The 27660-nt window shown below is 46.0% G+C and overlaps 1 protein-coding gene across 7 annotated transcripts in view; it reads right to left on the bottom strand.

Moving 5' to 3' along the window:
• HIVEP2 (HIVEP zinc finger 2) overlaps positions 1–27660 on the bottom strand; it is a 163214-nt gene that overhangs the window by 116964 nt on the left and 18590 nt on the right. For 5 of the 7 annotated variants that reach the window (XM_086631204.1, XM_086631202.1, XM_086631207.1 and 2 more), the window contains one exon: positions 9415–9520. The exons of the other annotated variants lie outside the window; for them this stretch is intronic. The gene's annotated coding sequence lies outside the window, so the exon portion shown is untranslated. The remainder of the gene's footprint in view (positions 1–9414; positions 9521–27660) is intronic. 7 annotated transcript variants of the gene reach the window in all.

The following is a 27660-nucleotide window of genomic DNA, read 5'->3' as shown; positions in this document are numbered from 1 at the left end:
CATCATTGGATGCCACTGAGAAGAGCCTGGCTCCATCCTCATGACAGTCACCCTTTCCATATTTATAAACATGAATGAGGTCCCCCTCAGTCTCTTCTTCTCCAAGCTAAAGAGACCCAGCTCCCTCAGCCGTTCCTCACTAGGGAGATGCTCCACTCCCTTCATCATCTTTGTGGCCCTGCGCTGGACTCTCTCCAGCAGTTCCTTGTCCTTCTTGAACTGCGGGGCCCAGAACTGGACACAAGATTCCAGATGCGGCCTCACCAGGGCAGAGTAGAGGGGGAGGAGAACCTCTCTCGACCTACTCACCACACCCCTTCTAATACACCCCAGGATGCCACTGGCCTTCTTGGCCACAAGGGCACATTGCTGGCTCATGGCCATCCTGCTGTCCACCAGGACCCCCAGGTCCCTTTCCCCTGTGCTGTTCCCCAGCAGTTCAGTCCCCAACTCGTACTGGTACGTGGGGTTGTTCTTACCCAGATGCAAGATGCAAAAATTATTAAGGTCTCCAGGTAAGCTCAGGCCCCCATGCTTCTACCATACAAGCATTCCTCTTTATCGTAAATAGTACCGCGTACCGCAGAGTATTTCAGACACAACTGCCCAGTGAGAACCATTCCCCTTCTCGTACGACAAACCCGCTATTCAAACGTACGTCCCTTCACCTCCGCAGACATTCGCATCGTCTCTCCCAGACAACAAACCTCACTAAATCTCAACAATTACATCCTCACAGGTCTCAAGAAAATCGGTGGCTGGCTCTCGAGGAGGAAAGCCAGAGGGACGCCCCGGGCTCAGCCCGCAGGTGTTGCACGGCCACCCCGGCAGCGAGCAGGGGTGCACAGCCCCAGCCCGGCCGGGCAGCCTGCAGCCTCCCACCTGCTGCCAGGGACAAAAAGGAGTGGGGTGAGAAGTCCTGGGCTGGGAAAGGGCCACGGGAGAACGCATACTGGCGCCGCTGCCCACAAAACAACCTGTTGCAGAGAAAGGGTATTTCTCACCTTTGCGGTTCTGGAGGGAAGTTTAAAAATATAATGAAGTACGGATGGCCCAAGAGTTGAGAAAACGGGAAGCAGAAATGGCAGGATTTGGAGGTTTGGGGCTTCGGGCAGAGTTTAAATCTCATAATCCTTGATCCTCTTCTTCTCTTTCACACTTAAGTAACGATTTTCAAATGGCACAGATAGCGGTGCCCAAGGCTTATTCCACGGCAATGTTCTTCTGCCTCCCATCATGATGGAAGTCACCCCAATCTGAGGAAACATCCCCTGGCAAACGCTGGCATGACGTGGGCCAAGCCGTGCCTCCTTCAGAGACACCGCAAAACCACTGAGGGAGAAGCAGTTTTAGGGTTTTTTAGCAGTTTTAGCTGCTTCTCCCAGCGGAGCCGAGATTGAGAAGGAAAAAGCCACAAACCTCTCATCTTCTTCAGCTTGCCACAGAAGAGGGATGTATTTTTCCGCAGGATCTGGTGAGTGAGACACTGAACTTAGCTCAAGTGATATGAAATGTTAACGTTTAGGAAGAAGGTAGGTGGAGAGGAGGAGGAGGAAAGAAGATATTCGCTATTTGATGTCGAATTCATTCAAAAGCTTCTTTTCACAGCCAGAACCAAAATTTCCATTCAGCTGTTTATTTCTGGTAGCCCAGATAGCCTGAACGAGTGGAAGAAGAGGGATCTAGAGGGAGCCCCTCACCCTGCCTGCATGGCAACAGCCCTTCCTCAGATACCTTCAGAGAGAACCGGACACGTTTTTCTGATTGCCAGTTTGCAAAGGCAGGAGGGGCAATTTTCCTCGGGGTTATTCTTACTGGCTTCAGGCTTTCAGCCAAGGTGCGCAGAAGAGATCTGCCTCCAACCACTCACTCTGGTGCCTGCAGCAGCTTCCTGATGTGGCCCTGTTGCACCCCACCAGCCCCCAAAACCTCCACGTGGAGAACGGCACAAGATCTTGATGCTACCAACTTAGCAGCTGGACTGTATATGAAATAAATTTGTATTTTTTTCTGTACTTTTTCTGTTCGTATCAGCCTGAATTCTTCTCCTTCATCACTCTGATATCCTCTCCCACTTCATGTATTTTAATTTTCTTTTTTTTTTCGGTTTTTTTTTGGGTCTACATTACATCTGAAAAACAACTTTTCCCTCACAGGCACCAGAGCATCATCTCTTTCCTGCGCTGTGCTCTTCCCAGCCCCCTGTTGCTTCTCTGCTCGACCTTCTGCCTTTGCTCTGCTTCCTCACTCTTCCTGTCCTTGATTTCTCCCCTCCTTTTCTTCTTCCTTTGATGTTCCCTTCGGTGCTTTCTCTTCATCCTTCCTGCCAAGCTGAACGAGGTGCTCCGCTGGGAAGGTGCTGCAAACAGCAGGAGCCTGTTCAGAGGGTTATGCCAGGTCGGGACACCTACAAAGGAATCCTTCACCTCCCTTACTACGCTGTTGGCTGGAGTGATCCCTCCTCTCCATTCAGGGTTGTATGCACAGTTCCTTTGTCAAAGTCAGGAAAATGAAGGTGCCACATAATTTGGGAAGCATACCCTAGTATTTATTTAATGAGTTACATCTGTTTTTTTGTTTTGGGGGCTGTGCAGAAACTAGAAACCACAACAACAAGAAGCTCGGGAGAGTGTCAAAGGCAGCACTAACCAGTGTTTCCCAGTGCTGCTGTCTCTCACAAAGCGGCTGTTTAAAAATGACACCACCTTACTTTGCAGTTCTGCTGCCTCGAGGGTGAAATCCACCCCTTTGTAGAATGCCAAGACGGGATCATTCAATCCTTGCAATTCTATTTATTCCCTTAGAAAAGATTTACCCATGTTGGGCTGGTCTCCTGAAGAGGGACAAATTTCCCCCAAGTAGAATCTCAAAGACGGGGTTCCCATTGCAATGAAAACAAGCCTTGTTTTTAAGAAAAAAAAAAAAAAATCCTTTTGCTAGTTGGAAAAAAAAAAAAAGGATACAGATAAGAGAGAGACTAATTTTCTTCCTCCTGGCACTGCAACTTCCAACTGCAGAGCTATATTCTCTCCCCAGTTACACAGTGAAACCTCGCAGAAATCCATAGGCCAGATCCACTGATATGTTCTGGCTGCTTTGCCTGTTTTAGCAATGCAAAGCAGCTGTAAATCCAGTTTAACTTGCCAGTTTCTGTCGGCTTTCCCGTGCCAGATTAGCACTGCTGGTAGCCTCAGAAATACCAACATCTGGAGGTCGTTCCCCCACCACCCAGTCTGACTCTAAACCCTGGGAGCCTGCAGCTCGCCCACCCGCTGGCCACCAGCACAGCTGGCAGCACCAGCCTTAGGCAGTTCTTCACCCTGAGCAAAACACATTCGTTGCAGCCCCCCTTCTCCATCCCAAATTTGCACAGCCAACCCAGTGGATCAAACAAGACCCACGGAACAATCAGCTCCCGGTTATTCCCTGGCTGATTGCCCAGCTGCTCCGGAGGGCGACTCCTGACCCTGCCTGGGAGCAGGTGCGTTCCCGGTGCGGGTCTGCGAACCCGAGCCGGCTGGCAAAACAAAACACGCCGTTTCCTCGTGCTTTTCCATTTCTTTGGATGTCAGGAAACAGAGCTCAGCCTTGTTTCCTGCTCCTCAGCCAGGGGAGGCGGGGGAAACTGGAGGTGGATGCAGAGAAATGCAGAAAGAGGGCAGATCAAAAAGATCAAGGAAAAAAAGAAGAATAATAAAACAACCCAAACACTGCGTCACTCTGCTCTGTAAACCAGTACATCTCAGAAAAAATAGCAGACCCCCTCCCCCCTCCAAGCCTTTCTCTCCAGTATTTTCTTGCAACATTCAAGTGCTGCTATACTTGCAGTCTTACAAAAAAAACCCCAACAAAACAGTCTCTTCATTTACTTTTTGCCTGAGAAAAACATATTTAAACAACAATTGGAGAGAAATGAGGAGGTGAGGGGATGTATTCATGTCCGTTAGGATTTTCTAAGAACAAAGGCTTTATTTTATAGAGGAAAAAAATAAACAAATGGGAAAATTTGGCATGTTTCATTTTCCCCCAGCCCACTCCCAACCCCTCCCACCCTGAATGCACTAATACATACACCTTGAGCACAATCGGGCTCTTGGTGTTGCCATGGAACTGAAACCTTTGCAGTTTAGAGGGTGATGTACGCCAGGACGCGTACTGTTCTTTACACTTCTATAACAGAAGCAAAATCGCTGCATAGCATTAACTCCCCGAGCATTTAAGGCGTTCGGTGTCTTTCTTGTCTGCTCGTCTTCACAGAGAGTTTGCTTTTTCTAGCTTGCCACATGCAAATGAAACACATTTGACACAGCTGTTCTCGTCGTGGTGAAGTCAATAGCTCACACGCTGAGCACATCACGGAAGGTCCACAAGACTACGGACTTTCCCTTTTTAATAAGAGGCTGTTTGCAGCCACACGGCAGCTGAGGCAAGGGCTGGAAAAAGCATACAGAATCCCAGAATCCCAGAACGTCAGGGATTGGAAGGGACCCCAAAGGATCATCTAGTACAATCCCCCTGCTGGAGCAGGACCACCTGGATCAGATCACACAAGAACATGTCCAGGTGGGTTTGGAACATCTCCAGAGAAGGAGACTCCACAACCTCTCTGGGCAGCCTGTTCCAGTGTTCTGTTCCCCTTACTGGGAAGAAGTTCTTCCTCATGTTTAAGCGGAACCTCCTGTGTTCCAGCTTATATCCATTTCACCTTGTCCCATCATTGGATGCCACTGAGAAGAGCCTGGCTCCATCCTCATGGCAGTCACCCTTTCCATATTTATAAACATGAATGAGGTCCCCCTCAGTCTCCTCTTCTCCAAGCTAAAGAGACCCAGCTCCCTCAGCCTTTCCTCATAAGGGAGATGCTCCACTCCCTTCATCACCTTTGTGGCCCTGCACTGGACTCTCTCCAGCAGTTCCTTGTCCTTCTTGAGCTGAGGGGCCCAGAACTGGACACAAGATTCCAGATGCGGCCTCACCAGGGCAGAGTAGAGGGGGAGGAGAACCTCTCTCGACCTACTCACCACACCCCTTCTCATACACCCCAGGATGCCATTGGCCTTCTTGGCCACAAGGGCACATTGCTGGCTCATGGTCATCCTGCTGTCCACCAGGTCCCCCAGGTCCCTTTCCCCTGTGCTGCTCCCCAACAGTTCAGTCCCCAACTTGTACTGGTACATGGGTACCATGTACGTATATTTCGTATGTATATGAAATACATGTGGATACAGCAAAGCATTATATATCAAGGTAACATTTCAGCAGATTTTTTGAGATCTAGTTAACATATTTATTGCTAACGGTCTTGACGCTCCTTCTGGATATTCTTTTGCACTCATTTGTCAGGACAACCAAATTACAGCAGGCATCAGATCTTTCCACGCTGTTTTTTCATAACCTAGGCTGGTGGGCTTTCAATGGTGAGCACAGCTTCGGGCACTTCAGTTAGAGAAAAAATTAGTCAGTACAACTCTGTCACCTAAAGATTCAGGCTGCAGTGATTATCTTCAGCAGACCTGAGCTTTTTGTCAAAGCTTCTGAAAATGGCTACAGGCACATTGCGAGTCCGTAGATTTGTATGTTCAAAGCAGAACCAGGGTACACAAATATCTAAGTTCATTGTAAAAAGATTACCATCATAAACAAACAAACCAACAAATAACCATTCGTGTACATAAACATTGGATCTGTACCTGCAGAAACAGCTGGAAGCCAGCCCATAGTCTGAAGCCAGCTTGAGGCTTTTTTGACCCGAGTTAAATATTTGCATAGTATTAAGCTTAAAATTGAAGCATTTGCTAGAGAAACTTGCTGACTTGTGTATACGGAAAAACAAGAGGGAATTTAGCTTCCCTGCACACAGGGGTAGATTCTTGGGATGCCTTCTCCATCCCATGAATTCCTGAACAGCAGACCAGGGAATTCCCCTCTTGCTTTCCGGAGGGTTTTGTGTGCGGGCTGCACAGAGAGGCAATAATCCAGGTAGTTATTTTATGAAGAAGGCGTTTGTTGCTTAGGTGCCTGCCCCTCGACCACCTGGTAACACTCCTTCCTTTCAGCATTCCCCTCGGCACAGAAAGGATCCATTCACCCAGCGCCTTGGACCGAGCGGGTTTGCCCGGTCCCCATGCCGCAAGCCACCTCCTCCTGGCCGGCAGCCGGCCGGCCACGGGCCAGCTCCTTGCAGCTCACCACCCTGGGGATGCTGGCTGGGGGCTGCTCACAGAGGGGCTTTCCAAGGCAGGGTTTTGCCCCCGGTGCCCCACCGCTTGCCAGCAGAAGACACAAAAGCCTTGCTGTCCGTCTGTCTGTCTGGGCCAAAGCGATGTGGCTGGTCCCTTGCTCCTGGGTGCCAGCGGGTGCACACCAGACCCTGTGAGTGCCTGCGCCTTTGGGTGCCCTCTCCCTCCCTCCCTCCTTCCCCCCACCGAGGGAAGCGCCACGCTGGCAGAACGTGCTCCCTCTCCTCTTTTCACCTGGCAGCTGCACGTCCCCTCTGCTGCATCCATCACCTCGAGTTTACGTCAGGTTTTTGCCATTGGTTTTCTAGTTACAGGAAAATGTATATTGTGCTGCGATGAAAGGCCAGTGCAATGTCAAGAGCATTAAAAGGACCCCAGGGACTGATTGGAGTCAAAAGGGAAAGGATTAATGATGGTTAATAAAGTTCAATCTGCCGGAGTCCTGCTTATTCTTCCCAACTGCAGGTAACCAGATCTTACGGGAAAGTTATTAAAATGTTGCAAGTGATTACCGTCCCCTTCGAAAGAAAACCTACGTTTTGCTGTGAAGCACCTGGCCGTGAGAAAGCCCTGCGTCGACCCGAGGACACCAAGAAGGAAGCTCCTGCCTCCTGTTCCCAGTCTGGTGTCATGTATGCACCTTCTGGAAGAATGCAGCCCTAACTGGACTCCAGAGGACTGCTCGGAAACTTGTTTCAAACGCTTTATAATCTCACATGCCCAAAAGTCGATGTAATTTTATAAGACAGTCATGTTTTTCCACATTGAGATAACAACACTGAGAGAGGGCGAAAGAAAGTGGAGGACCAAATTTAAAAAAAAAAACAAAACACAAACAACTATTGGGGATTTTGTTTCGGTATCTAAATTACACGCACTTCATTGGATCTCAAGTTTTCATTTTTCTACCACTTAATAATCTCAAATGCGTTATATACGCCCTTTCCATTTTGTCATTCTTTCACTGTATTACATCAAATTTAATTTCCTGTGGAAGTGTGTAATCTTTTCAGCTGTGACAGTCTCAGAAGCTTTTCCTGGAACAAGCAGAGCCTCATCCTCCGGCAGGCCAATCTTTCATAAGCTGTGCTCCTGCAGATTAGTCTCCTGAAATGTCCGCAACGCTATATGAGAACTGGCAAAAGAGGAAAAACCATCACACCCAAAAGGAAAAAAAACAAACACAAAACCCTTCACTTCCTTCTGACTCCTGTATTTAACAGTCAAAAGGAAATTTCACTTTGATTTGGGTGGATGGCAAACCCGTGAAGGTTATTACCGTGTCTCAGAAGAAGCCTCCCAAGGTGCGAGACACAGCATCCCTCGCTCCACAGCTCATTAAAAGCACAGCAGCGAGACGGCCGCTCGCTCTCCGTGCCCAGGGAACAGGGAGATCTGCAAGCGGTCACCACTCCGACAACCGCCTCTCCCCGCCAACCTGCCCTCCACTCTCTGAGAGGTCCCCTCCACCGGCGAAAAGACGCGTTCCACCAAAAAAAGTGAAAATGTCAACCAAGACGCATTCGTCCTTTTCATGACGAGATACCTGCGAGGGCAGGAAAGCAGACCAGCTGGCCTGCTGGGTCCTTGCCAGACCTCTGCCCCTGCAGAATGCAAAACTCATCTTCTTCAAACCAGCCTTCCGTTACCGGTGCTCCCACACACACCAAAATGACTTATTTACAAAAATATGTATCAACCAACAACTGGGAATATTTAAAAATGAATCAACTCAGAAGAAACAAGAGCAGTAGAGATTATTGTTCCTATATCCCTCCTGAAAAGGTGCTTAGATATAGATGATAGAGAAGATGTCTGAACAAACTCATGGAAAAAGTCTGCAAAGGGCCAGGTGAATGGCATTTGGCCAGCAGGGCTTCCTGAGGGTGGCTACACCGGTATGCCAGAAGCAAACGACCCACATTTCTGACAAACACTGTCTTCAAAATTACATATAAAAAGCCACCCAGACACATACTTTTGGAGCAAACAGTCTTCTCTCCTCATCACTATAACTTTTGAAGCTAGAAAAGCATTTTCCTTCATTGAGTCCTCTATCAGGTTATTCTGGCAATCCATTTCCTTGTAATTTTGTTTTAGGCTTAGATCTTTAATATTTAATCTCTAAAAAGTGGTGAGTCAGTAAAAAAAAAACCACACCAGGCAGGGAACACTACTTAAACAAAAGTCTCAGGTGCTATGTGGGGTGTGATTCAACTCCCATCAGCACGAAGAAACGTTTTTCCACCAGCTTCAGCGGGAGTTGCACTGGGGCCATAAATCAGATGAAGATGCTCCCTGCTAACGGTTATGTGGTGTGCTACAAACTGCTTCAGAGCATAAACCAATGATGTAACCACTCCCATAAAACCCGTTTGCTCACGGTTTTACAGGACCTGAGAGTGTGTTAACAATTTCAAGCCAGAACAGTAGAAAAGAAAAATATGCCAGCTATCAGTGACCTTACATATTTGGCCTTGTAGACTATAAATTAAATAGCCTCCCTTCAGTAGATGTGGGTCTCAGTCTCCAATTCCTCATACAGAGCGAGGAAAAATGACTCAATACATGGATTTAATCAGGATTGAAACCTTGGTCAAAGATGATGGGTGATGTGAAGCTAAATATCAAGGGAGTAACTGCCATCATCTGGCTAAGTTTGGTAAAATGGAGGTAATTTACACTTCTTTAGGGGTTCACTGGTGTGTGAAATTAATCTAATTTAGATTGACCAGAAATTGAAAATGGAATGAAGGAGAAAAGCAATTAAAGACCCTTCCTAAACGCAGAAATAGTACTGCCTTAAGTGCAGCGATACAGTTGAAGTACAGAACCCTTCATGCTACTGCTACCACTGCCTCCTGCTTGAGGAAGGGAATAACAGTCTGTAGCTCTACATAGCATCACTGTACCAGCACGACTTCATCCAAAGGAAACACTGGTAGAACGTTTCTACCCATACCTGTAAATAAATACATTTTCAAGATCACACACGCAGCTAAAACAGCTCGCTATTCTGCACACAGAGCAGATAAACATCTGCTGGAACGGCTCCCTGCGACTGATTGTACATGTGGCTTAACATTTACTCCAATGATTTTTAACACCTTCATGTTATTGTTTCTGTGTTGTTCCAACAAGCAGCAGTTAATGGAAGATGCAGACGTTCACATACCGTATACTTATGAATAACTGGTTCCCAGAGATGTGGCAGTGATAACATTGTCATCGTACGACTCAAAGTAGCTCGCTGTAGATCACATATCAGAAGAGGGTCCCACCTGAAAACATGACAAACCCAGATAGTAAGATCATCATAGTCAGAGGTTTACATCAAGCTCTGCTAAAATATTTCTATGTTTTCACACATTCCTCCTCTCTGTTAATAGGGTCTACGCACTTCCCAGGCACACAGAAAACATTTTGCTGTTCACAACGGCCAGCAAAAGTGTCCTGCTGTAGCCAAACCACCTTGGCCCACTGCTCCGGACCAGATTTCAGGCATGCTGTCAAAGCAATGAAAACTAGTTTTCAATGTTAATGTAGAAGCTGTTAACTGTCTGGTGGACAGATACAGAATTTCAGATTTCCCATTTGTCAGGTCCTTGACAAGCACGTAATTCCTTTCTCCAGTGCATTATCAGTTTGCCTCTGATCTATCTTTCTTTTATTTTTCCTTTGTTTTTTTTTTTTTAACATAGAGAATTGCTGGTTTAGAAGAAGACACAACATTGGACCTCCCTCGTGAACTATTCTCTTGAGATCAAGGGGTCTTAAAAAAGCATTGCTTTCCTACTGGTGACTACAATCAGCTTATTCATGATCATTCAATCATTTAAAATCACTGTTCAATATTGTGATATATATTGTAGGTAACAATACCTACAAATACCAAACAGATATGGAAAATGAGCTTGTACTAGCAGTGTTGTCTCCAGTGACAAGATATGTGGCAGCACACAAGCTTTCCAATTTCAGAGCTGAAGAAGTTTTTTCTACTAAAACTAATTGAAAAACAGGACTGATTGAAACAAATGTAGAATCATAGAACATCTCAAGTCAGAATGGACCCATAGGATCATCGAGTTCAACTGCCTGCTCCTCCCAGGACTATCTAAAACTAAACCCTATGAGTAAGAGTGTTGTCCAGCCACTTCTTGGACTCTGACAGGCTTGGCGCTGTGACCACTTCCCTGGGGAGGCTGTTCCACTGACCAACCACGGTAGGTTCAGGCAACTTAAAAATCTACAGCGTTAAATAAAGAAAACTCACTCGGACTGTGTACCCCTGTAAACAAGTGCTTGAAACAAGAATTAAGAAACTCTTGCTTGTTAATTGTATTGACTCATCTTGTGGTGCGTGAGAATGTGGATAAAGCCATAAAACACAGTTATTGATACAAAAGGCAGATTAATTGGGTTCTCTTTGTCTTGAAAATGTGAATAAAATGACTTACAGGACACTCAGAAATATACCCAGACACACACACGTACAGACATGCACACAGCGATGAGAAGTCACGTCAGAGATAAAGCTGGGGTCGAACCTTTTTAAACTAAGCCTCCCCAAACACAAACCGACCTTCTTTCTGCTCTACAAGCTGCGTCTCATCCTAGAGTAAGAGGTTTCCAGGAGGGAAGTCTGGTAAATAACAAAGAATTTTAAAGAAATGATGTTTTTAGATTTTAGCCACAGTTTACATTGCTTAAATCACTCTAATGCTTCTTTGATTCTTCATACCTCCAACGTGGCTTGGCTCCTGCCTTTATTACGCTTCACTGGCCAACTACGACGTCACGCCGTTCACCACCACCATGTACATCTTCATTTGCTGCCACCTAAGCAAGTCAGTGTCTCCTGTACTATCTATTTGGTCTTCAACAGCAAGCATAAAACTTTGTAAAGTCAGGAAGAACACGCTCCGTGGTCCAAAACAAGAGGAAAAAGCCCAGAATCGGCACAGAGTAGAGGACATATATTTAAGTGTACACATAGTTAAATGCCAGACACCGAGGTGAGCTGCTGATCCCGAGGAGGGGATCCAGCAGTAGGGAGCAGGACGGTGGAGCAGCGGCTGCTCGCAGCACCCGAAGGCAGCCCTGGCTGGTGGAAGGCACGGTGCTCTGCCGGGCTCCATCGCCGGGATTTCAGCAGCGCTCCCCTTCCTCGGGGAGAGCTTTTCAGGTGAATCATTTATTTAAACATTTTCCTTTCTTCTTTCTTGCTGCCTCTGTTAACAGTACTCTTGGAAAATGAATACTGTAAAACAAAATGCCTAAATCACCACATGAATCGCAAAGAATGACCGCGAAGTAGCTACGTCGTGAACAGAAATATATCCCAACACGTGGAATCAAGTGAAATGCAGCCTTTCATCTCTAGTGGGTCAGTTCAAACCTAATTCGGGTTAGTAGCTGTCACCAGCTCTCGCTGCCTTCCTGCTGTTCAGTGTCCTGTAGGAAATGAGTTTGTAATTCTGCATTTGATTCGCTTTTGCTCAGATTGCGACACCGAGTCTTTAGCCTCTCCTTTGGCCAGGTCAACGCCACGGTCCAGATTTCCAAGGCCACAAGTCATGCTCCACTGTCAGCACTTATTGCCTCTCTGCTTACAGTTGAGATGGAGGGATTTTGGGGACCATGTAGGAGAAAAACAGACCACTTCTGGTGGAGCAGGAGGGACTAAGGAGCAGCTGCTAAGAGTGGACCAGACTACTGATGAACCTGACAACTTTCAAGATCTTTCACAAAGATCTTTATGGCAGACGCTTCCCGGTGCCTTTCCTTCGGTGAGAAGGAAACACCGAAGTCCTCAAAACACACTTAGAAATTGCAAGTCCTAGAAGAGCCTCCTTAAGGCGAAGGCAAAGTCTTTCCAGGTGAGGCAGAAGCATGGAAGCCGTTGCAAAATTTGAAAATGGAAATTAAATGGGAGGTATTTAGGTACGTGGTTCTGATAATTACAGAAATAGCTAGTGCTGATAGGAATACACTGGGGACTCAGCACTTAAAATCTTGGTGGGAGAAAGATTGGGAACTAAACATACAAATCAATACAGTCTCTACATAAAAAAAGAATTGTAAGAAAATACACACAGTTCTTGTCTAAACTGTTTTTTTTTTCTATGGCTAGACAGTGGCAATCTCCAGTGCCATAGAATCATAGAATGGTTTGGGTTGGAAGGGACCTCAAAGATCATCCAGTTCCAACCCCCCTGCCATGGGCAGAGAAACCCTCCACTACACCAGGTTGCCCAACAATCAATGAAGACCTTCATTTTCCCGAGTAATGTTTTAAGGAAACACAAACATTAGGCACAGTTAGAAAAATTAATGGAAGATGAAACGTAATTTTTCTGCCAACTTGCTTGCACATAAGTGTGTCACCACTTCTCAAAACTGAGTCTATCGGTCTTAAGACAATCCTAAAATTGTATCTATACATATTAAATTACAGATAAGTTGCTCTCTCACCCCAAATATCTCCTTTCTTACGACAAAGTACAAGACTGAAGAAGCAAACATGTAATCTTCTACATTATAAATATTCATATTAATGCACACAGTATATTCACACCAACGGAGCCGAAGAGGCCTTACAAACACAGGTATTTAGAAAGTGCCTATAAAACCACTGCTGTGCTCTACAACTTAGAAGGGTTTTGGCAATCCTTTCTCCACCTTCAATAAATACTATTCACTCATTTGAAAAATGAACGAGGACTTACAAAGTATCTAAACCAAATGTTTAGATTGTTTAGATAAAGGCGTTGAATTGTTTACTAAAATCGGGTCTAAAGTATTAAACCTAAAAAACTCCCCAGATCGTATATTTTATTACGAATTTTAAAAAAACTATAGCTTCTCATTTCAAAAAGATATACCTGTGAATAACCTCTCAATAAATTTAAGGAATTAAGAAAAAAATGACAGTCTCAAGTCTTACTTTCCCAGCACGTCCTTCTGTTTCAGAACTTTAGCATTTTTCCAATAAAGGCTGAGAAAGCTGGTATTTAGTTCTCTCTGATGTCAGAAGCCACATTACAGACACGACAGCACTTGTACACTCTACTGTGCAACGCAAAAAATGAGCAGATGAACCCTGTGAAATATGTCAGACTGACATTCACACAGGCTGAAGCCCTCTTCTTCGTACAGAACGAGCACAGTGCCCAACGACAACACAAGCTGCTTCCCAAGCCATGGCTTCCCATACACCCCAGCTATACTCTGGAAGGAACAAGAGCAGGAGTTTTTCAGTAACCAGGAATTACGTTGCTGATAACAGCAACTCAGTTCTGGGCTTGTAAGGTCTGAACAAAAATAAGCCGCATCAACAAGTGGGAGGGGAAGCGGGAAGAGAAGGAGAGAAGGAAAACGCAGCTGCAAAGAGGAGTGAAACTGCAGCAGGAGGCTCCACGGTGATGCACACGGATCTGCTGTCCGATGGCATCAGGGGATTTGGAAAGAGCAGATCCCAGGCACTCCCTGGCACAAAGCGGCACAAAAGGAGCAAGGGACATGCCAGAGCAGTAGAAAAAATAATGCATAAAAATCCTCAGACGACAATGTTTTTTCTTTGACTTTCTTTCATAACCTGCATAGAGGGACTTTAAAATGAAAAAATACTCACCAGATTTTCTCTGGCATGATATACTCCACCATCACGACTTAATTAATCAAGTCATAGAATCACAGATTCATAGAATGGTTTGGGTTGGAAGGGACCTCAAAGATCACCCAGTTCCAACCCCCCTGCCATGGGCAGGGACACCCTCCACTACACCACGTTGCCCAAAGCCTCATCCAACCTGGCCTTAAACACTTCCAGGGATGGGGCAGCCACAACTTCTCTGGGCAACCTGTGCCAGTGCCTCACCACCCTCTGAGTGAAAAATTTCTTCCTTATATCCAATCTAAATCTGCCCTCTTTCAGTTTAAAGCCATTGCCCCTTGTCCTATTATTCTTTTCCACACTATGACTTGCTTTGACCTTTCTCTTTTTTTGACTTTTGTTTTTTTTTTAATTCTGCCTCTCGTTTTCATGAATGTTAGTGATCACAAAATACATTGAGAGTGACAGACAGTAAACATTACTGGAGGCTGTTGCACTTGGACCACGATGTGGTCGATCATCCGGAGGCTGGTATACAAGCTGAGAGTTAGAAGGTCACTTGAATACCCGTCCCTCCAAAGATCAACACTTTTGAAAAACCAACTCTGAAATCAAAATCTAACACCAAGAGCATTTCACAATAATTTCTATTTCTATTCCAGCAGTAGTAATGAAACTTTCATTTCAGAGAATGAAAGTCATTAAACGGAGGACATTGTCAAATGTGATAGTAGATGCTGGGGCTATAAAAGTCATGAAAGTTTTTTCCCCATGACAAAAACCACCCTGTTCTCTAACATCACAGGTACAGGTGAGCAACACGTGGAAAAACACAGACGGAGAGTCAGTCTAAAAAAGCACAAAGAGATTTGACCACTAATCAGAGACAGAAACCCGTCTGAGAGTCACAACCGTCTCTGCAGGCTCTGAAAGACAGAATTAAATTGGCTTAGGACTATACTCAAGAATGAATTTAATTAGCTGACATTAATCAGGATAAGTTTGCGGTACCATGTTGCTCTGACGAGCTGTCTCCAGAAGGGTAAGTGGAAGGTAAAAATCTTATTTTTTGGGATATTACGGCCATGCACGGAGGCAGAATCATAGAATCATAGAATGGTTAGGGCTGGAAGGGACCTTCAAAGGTCATCTAGTCCAACCCCCCTGCAAGGAACAGGGATATCTCCAACTAGATCAGGTTGCTCAGGGCCTCATCCAACCGGGCCTTGAACATCTCTAGGGATGGAGCATCCACCACCTCTCTGGGCAACCTGTTCCAGTGTTCTACAACTCTCATGGTAAAAAATTTTTTCCTAATATCCAATCTGAATCTACCTCCCTCTATTTTAAAACCATTACCCCTTGTCCTATCACAACTGGCCCTCCTGAACAGCCTCTCCCCATCTTTCCTGTAGGCCCCCTTGAGGTACTGGAAGACCGCTATAAGGTCACCCCGGAGCCTCCTCTTCTCCAGGCTGAACAGCCCCAACTCTTTCAGCCTGTCCTCATAGGAAAGGTGCTCCAGCCCTCTTATCATCTTCGTGGCCCTCCTCTGGACCCTCTCCAACTGGTCCATGTCCTTCTTATGTTGGGGACTCCAGAACTGGACGCAATACTCCAAGTGAGGTCTCACGAGGGTAGAGTAGAGGGGGAGAATCACCTCCCTCGACCTGCTGGCTACGCTCCTCCTGATACAGCCCAGGACGCGGTTGGCCTTCTGGGCCGCAAGAGCACATTGCCGGCTCATATTGAGCTTCTCGTCCACCAGTACTCCCAAGTCCTTCTCCTCAGGGCTGCTCTCGATCCATTCTCCGCCCAGTCTGTATTTGTGCCTGGGATTGCCACGACCCAGAGCAGAAGGTAATGGCAAGTCTGCTGAGGGCAGCTTCAAGCTGCTGCTGGACGTTTCATCTCGCACTGTACAAGGACGGTATGTGATGGATGAGCCAGAAGGGCGAGTTCCAGATTCTGCACTTTTATTCACACGGCTGCGCAGCTTCGTCTTTTTCTAGCGTTGCCGCTTACGTGGAGAAGGGAGCCTCAGTAGAACCTCTGCCAGGAGTTTTTTCTGCAGCTTCTCTCGGTCAGAGCTGTCCCCTGGCAAGACTGTAATACCCTAGGTGCAATTTATTCGGTTTTGTTTGTATGAGAGCACGTTGGTCCTTAGTTGGAAAAACAAGATCTGGGCGGGAGGCGGCTTCTGCGCCAACCTGGTGGGCTGCCAGATCTGCCGGCTCCTGAGCATCTGTCATCTGTTTTATGGGGTCACCCACCACACCCCTCCTCTGCTCCCGGCATCTACCAAGGCTTCTGCCTTCCTCTTTGCCTGGCACACAACCTACGGATCACGGTGCAGCCTGCAAGTAGAGTGGCAGGAGGACAAAGTAGACAGAAACTATGGCCACAACCTAGAGACAGATAGTGACAACTGAAGAACTGATGGCAAAATGCACAGGAAATCCAAATTCAGTGTTTCCCCGAGGAAGACTAGGAGGAAATGGAATAACATGTTTCAAAGCAAGAGTCCCATGCATACGAGACTTCACAAGTCTCGCCTTCTCACGCCTCTTTCTATGCAGCGATAAATTCAGTTCTGGAAAAAGGCTTCTCACTGTCAGTGCTAGAAATTCTGCTTATTTTCAAAGCAGGCACGCGTACCCCAGGCTGTGACCAGGGAAGCTACTGCTCACATCACTTGTATCACTGTCTCAGCTCTGTCACACCAGAACCAAGCCAGATTTCCCAGGCCAGACAGAGAGGCTTCGGCCATCCCATCAGCAGCAGTCACTAGGAAGGTGTTCCTCCATCACACCACACACCTGCACGGCAATACAAGCTCTTGATTGAGGCTGGCAGTGCCCGTCCTCCTCCCTCGCCTCCTCTCGCCAGCACCATATTTAGGCTGCGTGACCTTGTGCGGCACTTTGTAGGTTTTAAAATCTACAACACACCGCGTGCCCTCCTCTGGCACCACATTCATCACCCGACTTTAATGACTTCTTCTACCACCAATAAACCACCCTGCGAGCCTCACCATCCTCCCCGGCGGCCACATCTACAGCAGGAAATTCAACGTGCCCTTTCCCATTCCCTGCCACTGTGTAATCCACTAGCAGAGACAAAGCCACTGAGAACTCCAGCTGGCAGTTAGGGGTGAAACCAGCAAGGAACATGAGATCCCAGTCACACCAGCCATTTGATGGGTGACCTTGAATCCCTCAGCCTATGTTTTCTCCTACTTATAGAGAATAATCGTATTTCTTTTCAGCTATACTGAGAACCACAGACACCAGACACTACTTATTACTGGTATGTATCTACACCACCTATGACTATACATAACTACAGAGAACTGCCTTCAACTAAACAAACCTAGCTAGAAACAGAGAACATATGATTTTGTAGTATTAATTCTTAATTATTTCACTCTCTTCCAGGAAACTCAAGTCCACAGCTGAGCACGAATAAAGACACAAGATCTTTATGATAAGAAAAGCCAAACAATGGCCTGACATGACCTAACGAAAGCACAGGATACTACCCCCCCAGGGTAGAAATCTCCTTATTCCAAAACTTCCTTTCAAGTGCTCTGGATACGTTACTAGACAAAGAGGCAAGAAATTCCCTTTTGCAAGGCAGAAACATTTTTTAAAATAGCGGCATCTGACAACGTTCCATAAATCTTCCCCAAAATCAATGTGCTTTCTGTCAGACGGGACCTTTAAACTTCAGAATAAAACAAATTTAGGTCTGAATCGCAACATGAAGATACATGTAATAAACTTGAAGTTCTTTTAAAAGTCAAAAGCTTCACTGGAAAAAGGTCTGCTGAAGGTTTAACACGGAGCTGAGGGCTCACACAGTATCGCAAGGTTGACCTCTGTGCTGCTAAGCGACGTCTGGTGCTGGGAGTGCTACCAACTCAGAGCACTTGAGAAACAGATGGAGATCTTGGCTGCCACAGACTCCGTATCTGACCATGGAGGGCATCTCACGATCTGTCTCCGTCTTTGAGCCCTGCGACAACATTTCTTTTGCCTCTTCATCTACCAGATATTTACATTGTAAATTCAGTGTGTCTGAAGATGTAAAGACAAGCCTACATCTTCGTAAAAGCCTTTAGAAATTACCACAGGGAAAATAATAGTTATCATCATAAAAAATCACTTGGATCACACAATTCCAACATTCTATCATTTTCACACAGTTTCCTATCCGGAAAATATTCTCAAAGAAATAAATTCTGTGTTCCTCCCAAGATATCTTTTGTAGCCTCGTTTCCTACATTGAAAAAAACTGCGATCACACGCCATGTATAATGTCATGCCTGTGTCTGTCTCCCCTTAATAACTTCTTTAAAGACATTTAACAAAGAGGTAGTCATCTAAGAATTACTTAGTTGCCAGAAGTTCCTTTCAATTCTAACTTTTGCTCAAGAGACAAGACGATCGGCATCCACATTAAGGGAAAAACGTTCCGCGTTGACTGCTAAGACAGCACAGAATCTGCAGATAGAACAGACGTACAGAGATGCAAAACTGGGCTGAAAGCTGAAGTTCACAACTACAGGTGCACCAGTATGACTAAATAAATAAAAGCGGGAAAGGAAGCAAGTTTGAGCACTGCAGTACGCTGCTCGATAGCTTGCCTTCTGCCTGGTTTTGCACCGCTCCAACCACCGCCTCAGGAGACATGCCTGCTGTCTGGAGGGCTGCCTTAGCAGCGAGGATGTCACCTAGCCAGGGCGACCTGGCTGCCAGTTCAAGGGCCAGTCCTTTGCCTCCTCTTACACAGCAGCCCAAACACAGCCAGGGACTGCATCCAAAAGACAGGCACTGACAGGAAGCTAAGGTTCATGATTTCTGCTGCACAGCAAGAAATTGGAAGCGTTTTCATAGAATCACAGAATGGTTTGGGTTGGAAGGGAACTCAAAGATCATCCAGTTCCAACCCCCCTGCCATGGGCAGGGACACCCTCCACTACACCACGTTGCCCAAAGCCTCATCCAGCCTGGCCTTGAACACTTCCAGGGATGGGGCAGCCACAACTTCTCTGGGCAACCTGTGCCAGTGCCTCACCACCCTCTGAGTGAAGAATTTCTTCCTTATATCCAATCTAAATCTGCCCTCTTTCAGTTTAAAGCCATTGCCCCTTGTCCTATCACTACACGCCTTTGTAAAAAGCCCCTCTCCAGCTTTCCTGTAGGCCCCCTTTAGGCACTGGAAGGCTGCAATAAGATCACCCCGGAGCCTTCTCTTCTCCAGGCTGAACAGCCCCAACTCTCCCAGCCTGTCTCCATAGCAGAGGTGCTCCAGCCCTCTGTTCATCTCCGTGGCCTCCTCTGGACCCGCTCCAGCAGCTCCATGTCCTCCTTGTGCTGGGGACTCCAGAGCTGAACGCAGTATTCCAGGTGGGGTCTCAGGAGAGCAGAGCAGAGGGACAGAATCCCCTCCCTCGACCTGCTGGCCAGTTTGAGTTGTTGATCTATATCTCACTGGGATAATGTTGCAAAGCTCCCATCTCTTAAGTGTCTCCCACGGACTCTTCCAGGGAGGATGCACTGCAGTATTTGAAAAATCCTGAAGACCTAAATGAGATGCTACTGCTTTGAAAACGGTGGGAGAAAAGCCATGAAGCTGTAAGAGGTGTAAATACACCCCCCCCCCCCCCGAGTACTCATTACAGTTGCAAAGAAAACCTTGCAAACCTGAGACGATACGATATCGTCTCTCCAGTTCTGTCACAATCGCCCGTTCTACCAAAATGTAACAAAACTAAAATAAACAAGACAGATGAACTTCACTGCTGCCCCGTGGAAAAGCAGTCTATGTGCCAAGAAATATGTCTGTGCTACTGCCACTGCCACACAGAAAAGGGAGATCAGCAGCAAGTGAATTATAATTCGCAGCACCAGAATTATAATCTTATTTTGCTGTAAAAATTAAAAAAAATAAGAAAAATTGCTATATTTTGTTACACATCACATATTTGTGTTGGAAATTATATTAAAACAAATATAAAAGACAGACATTGATACTCCAAGTACTGTGCAATGAAAAATATGAAGAAACAACTTTTAAAGTAATTTACTACTTACTCTGACACTTGATAAGAAAAAACTATTATATCAACTTATTTATTTTATACTATGAAAAGCATCTTATTTTGAAAGCGATCCTTTCTTCCCACTACCAGTTTGTAGCATCCTGCTTCCATTTTTGCAGTTTAGGCAATTCAGAGTTACATCTGCTGGTGGGAGGGAAAAGATTTGAGCAGCTAGAAGTAAGTGCAACTACAAGACATGGCTCGTAGTTGAAAGACAGATGACAGCAGGATGGAACACGTAACCAGAATATTTTAGAAGTCTGAAATTTTTATGCCTATTGATATAATATGGACAACAGATGGGTTTTTAAATGCAGCTCTTGGTACAACTTTGCATGTGAGAAGGAAAATAATTTGGAGTTCACGGGAACAGGAGCAGATTGTTCTGCAGATCCAGTTGGTGTCATTCTACAGCCTTAAATTCTCCTGCAAAATACTGTAAGCAGAACAGCAGGAGTCCCAAAATTCCCTACGCTGGCTCCAGTTCAAGAAGCCATTCCTGTTCACTAAGTATATAAGGACGTACTTAACTTCAGGAGCATGTGTAGGATCCAGAGATTTCACTACGACTTAGGAATCTGCCTGAAACTAAAGTTGCACTCGGAGGTTTTGCTAAGCAAGCACCAGATACATCTGGCAGGTACTTATGGGCTTCTCTTTTCACTGGGTCTGCATGTTTCATTTTCCACCTGCCATAGCATTTTCTCCATTTCCTAAGCAATGCGCTCACCAAACTGGCCAAGATGGGTGCAGCTGCATGTAGGAGGCACTCGAGCAACAACAGCTGCTGGGCAGAAGAAAAGACAAGCAGAAAGGACTGAGAACAGGTAGGACATCCTCCCAAGTACACCAGAAGCATCACAATCAGCATTTCCCATCTGGAATACTGCGTTCAGCTCTGGAGTCCCCAGCACAAGAAGGACATGGAGCTGCTGGAGTGGGTCCAGAGGAGGCCACGGAGATGATCCGAGGGCTGGAGCACCTCTGCAATGGAGACAGGCTGAGAGAGTTGGGGCTGTTCAGCCTGGAGAAGAGAAGGCTCCGGGGGGATCTTATTGCAGCTTTCCAGTACTTAAAGGGGCTACAGGAAAGCTGGAGAGGGGCTTTTTACAAGGGCATGTAGTGACAGGACAAGGGGCAATGGCTTTAAACTGAAAGAGGGCAGATTTAGATTGGATACAAGGAAGAAATTTTTCACTGTGAGGGTGGTGAGGCACTGGCACAGGTTGCCCAGAGAAGCTGTGGATGCCCCATCCCTGAAAGTGTTGAAGGCCAGGTTGGATGAGGCTTTGGGCAACCTGGTGTAGTGGAGAGGAATGATGGCAACAGAGAGGAAAAGAAGACAAGCAGTATTGAAAGTGTAAGTTTAATTACATTAATTACTTAATTTTTTACTGTTTAAGTCTTAAACTAGCAAACGGGGGGAAAAAAACCCTGTTGGTCTGCCTTCCCTTGCTGGTAAGGTCCAAGCCCGACCACCACAACCCAGGCAGCTGGGAACAGCCAGACACCGCAGTCATCGCCCACTCTCAAGCCACCGGAGCGCAGCTGTGAAAGACTACGAGCTCTCTGCGTGCAGCAATGATGATTAACATTTTCTCAGAAACGTCCGTGAGTGAGAAGCGCACGTTACTAACGAGTGGACGTGGTAAAGGTTACGAGTACTGCGTCAAACCGGCCCCATCGCGGGTCTCCTGAACACTCCTATCGGCACCACGGACACTGACAGAGCTCAGTCGCAACATCTCAACTCAGGAGGAAAACCAGAGCAACCATGCTCTCTTCAGACGCAGAGAAGATGTATCACTTCCCACAGATCGGGGTGGCTTTCGGGCTGTCCGTGGCGCCGAGCTGATTCACGTTTCCCGCAGGTTTGGCGCAGGGGAGGCTCAGAGCATCCCCGTGGGCACTCTGCTGGTTTAGGATGTGCTGATGTGCCCAACAGACCCCAAAACATTTTGTAGTGTTCCCAATAGCTATCTTAAGTAAGGCTTTGCTCAGGCAGTTACCCTCTGAATTGCTCAGGTCCTTCAAAAAGCAAATTTCGCAAAGATGCACAAAGTCAGAGCAAAACTGTCACGTTCTGCACTGCCCACATGCGCCCACTCAACAGCAGAAGTATCTCTTCTCTCCACTCTGCAAGCCTGCTACTCACTCTAACGCTACCCGCAACACAATGTCTCACGTTACAAATTTCCTCCTTGAATTTTACCAATTTGTTTGGGAGGAATATTTACCCTTTCGTCTTCTGGACAGCATTTAACATCTGGATCCAGGTGTATGCATGCTGCCCTCCTCTAATGCCTCAGTAAAGCAGACAGAAGAGGACTCTGAAGCAGCACGTAGCCCGAGTTCTGCGATGACCTGTATGATCTTTAACAGCACAAATAGTATGAGCAGAGGTGCTCATAGTAAATAGCACGACTATTGATCGCTCTGAGAATGGTCCCTTAAAAACAGACACGCAAACAAAAAAAAAATAAAATTAAGGTTCAAATCCTGCAGTAAGTTTTGACATGAAACTCCTATTGGCTCCTATGGATTGATAGCAGAATACAGCACCCAACCATTCTATAGTAGAGGGCAGATTTAGATTAGATATAAGGAAGAAATTTTTCACTCTGAGGGTGGTGAGGCACTGGCACAGGTTGCCCAGAGAAGTTGTAGATGCCCCATCCCTGGAAGTGTTCAAGGCCATGTTGGATGAGGCTTTGGGCAACCTGGTGTAGTGGAGGGTGTCCCTGCCCATGGCAGGGGGGTTGGAACTAGATGATCTTTGAGGTCGCTTCCAACCCAAACCATTCCATGATTCTATGATTCTGTCTACAGCGCGTCTCTGTAAGATAAGGAAGTGGAACACTGCACAACAATGGTATTTTTGTGCCTAACTCACATTCATGAATACAATTCGCATGAAAATCAGTGTAAGGTGTTGTGAACCTCACCCCAAACTCATGAACTGTGTAGCAGAAGCAGGAATTGAAGCTGTGGGTATCAAGCCTGTGCCTCGCCCGCTAGTCAATAGACCATATTTCCTTAGGTAAGAATGACAGTAAATACATCAAGTCAGCTGTGCACTGTTGAGCTGGTGAGACCACACACCACAGACAGTAAAACATGCCACCATCAACTAAAAGGTATATTCTACGCATCCGACTGTCACTCCCAGTTTTGATGCAAAGTGTTCAAACTCCAAACGCAAACGCGTGAATTAAAAGTCAGGTGAAATAAAATACACACTGAAGCAGCAAGTGCTATTCTACTTTTCAAAGTATCTTTAAAAAATGGTCATAAAAAATTGTCATTACCATTCTGAATTTACGAGAACGACACGTCAGCGGAAATGAAAACTTTCCTTTCTCACTGAAGCACCTTGCTGCAGTAGGCTGCAAAACAGGCCTGCTGCAGAAAGAATTGAACTGGCACGACCACAACAGAAAGGGTTTTCATCTACAAGCGCTGCTCTGGGGAAAGCAACTGCTCAAGCAAGCAAGCTCCATGCAGATAAACCAAATCTTTCATGCCGCGCTTAGAAAAACAAATTCCATTCACAACGGAAAGTCTCACTACAAACATCCCCAAAGTTTGGGAAGGTTCAAAGCCAAGGTCAGCTGAGGTAATGAAAGACGGCACGTGTATTTTTGGAGGGTGAAACAAGTTCTCTAAGACACAGAAAGGTGTTGTATTCATAGAATCATAGAATCACAGAATGGTTTGGGTTGGAAGGGACCTCAAAGATCATCCAGTTCCAACCCCCCTGCCATGGGCAGGAACACCCTCCACTACACCAGGTTGCCCAAAGCCTCATCCAACCTGGCCTTGAACACTGCCAGGGATGGGGCAGCCACAGCTTCTCTGGGCAACCTGTGCCAGTGCCTCACCACTCTCAGAGGAAAATTTTCTTCCTTATATCCAATCTAAATCTGCCCTCTTTCAGTTTAAAGCCATTGCCCCTTGTCCTGTCACTACACGCCCTTGTAAAAAGCCCCTCTCCAGCTTTCCTGTAGCCCCCTTTAGGTACTGGAAGGCTGCAATAAGATCACCCCAGAGCCTTCTCTTCTCCAGGCTGAACAGCCCCAACTCTCTCAGCCTGTCTCCATAGCAGAGGTGCTCCAGCCCTCGGATCATCTTCGTGGCCTCCTCTGGACCCGCTCCAGTAGCTCCATGTCCTTCTTGTGCTGGGGACCCCAGAGCTGAACGCAGTATTCCAGGTGGGGTCTCACGAGAGCAGAGCAGAGGGGCAGAATCCCCTCCCTCGCCCTGCTGCCCACGCTGCTCTGGATGCAGCCCAGGACACGGTTGGCTCTCTGGGCTGCCAGTGCACGGTGCCGGCTCATGTTGAGCTTCTCATCAACCAACATCCCTAAGTCCTTCTCCTCAGGGCTGCTCTCAGTCCATTCTCCGCCCAGCCTGTACTTGTGCTTGGGATTGCCCCGACCCACGTGCAGGACCTTGCACTTGGCCTTGTTGAACTTCATTAGATTCTCACAGGTCAGTATTGGTGCTTCTGAAGAAACACAGAATCACACAACGGTTTGGGTTGGAAGGGACCTCAAAGATCATCTAGTTCCGACCACCCTGCCATGGGCAGGGACACCCTCCACTACACCAGGTTGCCCAAAGCCTCATCCAACCTGGCCTTGAACACTTCCAGCTACAGTGTTGAACTCACCTCGGTAAGAGCGATGGCGCACGCAACCCACCCCCACAGCTAACCTTGTCCATGACCGTGCAAAAGCTTCCGCTTCTCATCCCGGGAAACAACGGAGCCATCACCACTTGTGATGTGCCCTTCCCAAAGCAGAGGCACGTTCCCGTGGGACAGGCTGTGGGGCAGTAGGACTGCAACAAGCACAACTAGAGGGACCAGGCAAAATCCACACTAAAAACCCATTCCTGTGACGAGGAGCTGAGACCACGAACCTGCTCAGGTTATGTGTTATGCAAAGTTCAGTACTGGCTCGAGGTCCATTTTGCACACACACAATAGCTTTGGGGAGGCTACAAAATGGTTGTGTGTCAGCAACACAACCGGAGATCATCCAAGGCACGCAGAGTAGCCAGAGCTAAGAGAAAGTAAGCCTGCAATAATGAGAAGATTTTATTAAAACTCTCCCGTCTTAATCTATTCAGGCTAAAATTTTGTTTTTATCAGTCTAACTGTACATTTTTGTTTTTTTTTTCTTGAAAAAAAACGCTTCAATCTGCTAAGAGAAGTCTTCTTGCAGATGGACTGGTAATGAAATACAAATAGAACACTAAATGTGAAAAATGTAATGCACTGCTTATTTTTTTCCTTTACTTATTTAATCTTAATTTGCACCTAGTCATTTTCATGCCGAGCATCTCATGTAGTTAAGTAATTAGTGTAAATTAAATTTCACCTTTTTTTAACCGGCAAAAACGGTGAAACTGAGTTGGTAACTATTCCAAGTTTCGCTGCGATACGGGAACAACTCAATAACCCGAAGACACTGAAGGGTTTGAATGGACAAGACAGGCGGGTTTTTAACAAAAGCAAGGAAAATGGAACAACTGTGCACAGCAACTTGCAGGGCAAGGAGCCCTCTCTGCAGAGCCTTATGGCCGGGTCTATTGACCTCTGAAGATACATTCCAGGACCTCGGGATGGGAGAGTTTACTCCTGTGCAAACCACCGCCTGCACACTCACGGATCCACCCTCTCCGTGTCCGTGCCCGCAACAACCCCCTCTGCAGCTCTGCCCATCCCACCGACTCTGCCGAAACACGGGGTGAAAGCTCCCACGGCGCTCCCTCCCGACCCTACAAAGCTCAGAGGACTTCTCATCCAAAAGAGGAAGGGAAACTCAAGCAAAGGACACTCGGACTTTCCTAATTAACCACATCGAAAAATTGCAACCATGCTACTAGTGATCCCGTACCCAAAAACTGCAACAATTTAATATGATGCTGGTACAAGTTCCTCATGTGCATTACAAAAACCGTGGGGTTGCACAAAGGACATTGCTACTACCCACCCACCAACCACTACAGAGTCAGAAGTAAAGAGTATTGGAGAGTCAATACGAATAAAAAGCATTTGATGAACTCTGTATTTGGCTATTATCATGCAGATTGGGGAAAAGGTCTTTCTCCACCTACAAGATCTTGATGTCCTCAGATGGCACTACTTAGATCCTCAGCTTTAAGCTGTCGCTGTAACAGTAACACATAACTGCACGAAACTAAGTCAATTCAGTACCATAAATGAAAACTCTCCAGAAGACTAAAATTTAAGTTTTCATAAAAAGCAAGTTCCTTCTGAAGGATGTTGCACTGACAGTCCGAGAGAAATCCTGCATTTGTTTGGAAAATAAGGACATAACGAAGCAACACTGTCCACTTCCTTATAGTGCCTTTCCGACATCCCTTGGCCATGACCTGAACGGCCTCCTGTGTGAGAAAATAAATGTTTCCGTCTGTGCTTGTTCATCTCTTCTCCATGCTGGGACGACCAGCGATGGTGCTAGCTGCAGAAGCTGCTCACAGACACAACTGTTTCTCGTTATAACATCTCAGCTGTTGTCTGTACTGAACGCATAATCAGCCACTGTGTACGTACGCACGTATGGTAGCATATAAGAGAAGACCATAAATATCGACACCCATGTTTAGTATTGGTTATTAGTAACAATAAAACCTCAAAATATAGTAGTTAATAACCCTTCGGCCTAGTTTGCCGCTGTTTTATCTATAGACAAAAGGAAGGAAGGAAAAATATGTAATTATTTGGTCAAAATGAGAGGGGGCAGGACAGTTTGAAGAGGAATTCAGGAGCACTAAGCCATTTCTTTCCTAAAAAGTCATTATTCCCACTCCTTTCCTAAAAATCTGTTCTTCTCATGCCTTTATTTCCTAATATTATTATTTAATATTTGTATCCGCGCCACTAAAGCAAAAGGTCATCCCAGGCTTAACAACTCAGCATAACTTTGAAGATCAAAACCAAGTAACAGCAGAGAAAATTGTCAAGGAAATATTATTCAAGGAAGATCTAACCTAAAATCAATTGCTTTTATTCTAATGCATTCATACAACTACTTGCTTACCCTTTTCCATAAACTGGTTGTTAAGCCTCTTGAGACAGAGGACTATTGTAGTGTATACTTGCCTAATCACCCTATAGGGGCATATTTAAAAAAAAAAGAGATTTATGTAACACTTTATAGGGGCAATCACAGCTCATCAAGTTATTTTCTTTAATACATGAAATCAGTCCCATTTAAGAGACTTTTCCCATTTATTATTCTACAGTGCTTTTCCAGAGGAAAAACAACAGCCCGGGGGTGGGTGGGAGGTGGAGGGGGATGGAATTTGGCATGCACGTATACAAAACCCTCCAAGGACTGCACATGCCTGAGCAAATTCACTCTTCTGCCTGTTAAACATTCCTGTCTGAAGACTTTGTTTCAAGACACATCCTCATAAGGAAGAGCTGGACCTTGCCTGCATGGCTGAGAGTACCAACACACAGTATTTAATTTCAAAATCCAGTCCCATCCTATTCCACTAAAGGTTGAGTGCTGTTATTTCTTTGCCTTTCTTGCTTCTCCCTGCTTGCAAGCATCTCACCATGCACGTTACATAACTACAGCTTGTCAAAACCAACAGTTATTTAGCTAGGTAGTGCGATAGATTAATGAGGTAAATCCAGAACTTGCTTATTACAGAACCCAAAC

Source organism: Tauraco erythrolophus, chromosome 2 (assembly GCF_009769465.1).
Source record: "Tauraco erythrolophus isolate bTauEry1 chromosome 2, bTauEry1.pri, whole genome shotgun sequence".
Lineage (NCBI taxonomy): Eukaryota > Metazoa > Chordata > Aves > Musophagiformes > Musophagidae > Tauraco > Tauraco erythrolophus.
This window is presented reverse-complemented; position numbering and strand designations above follow the sequence as displayed.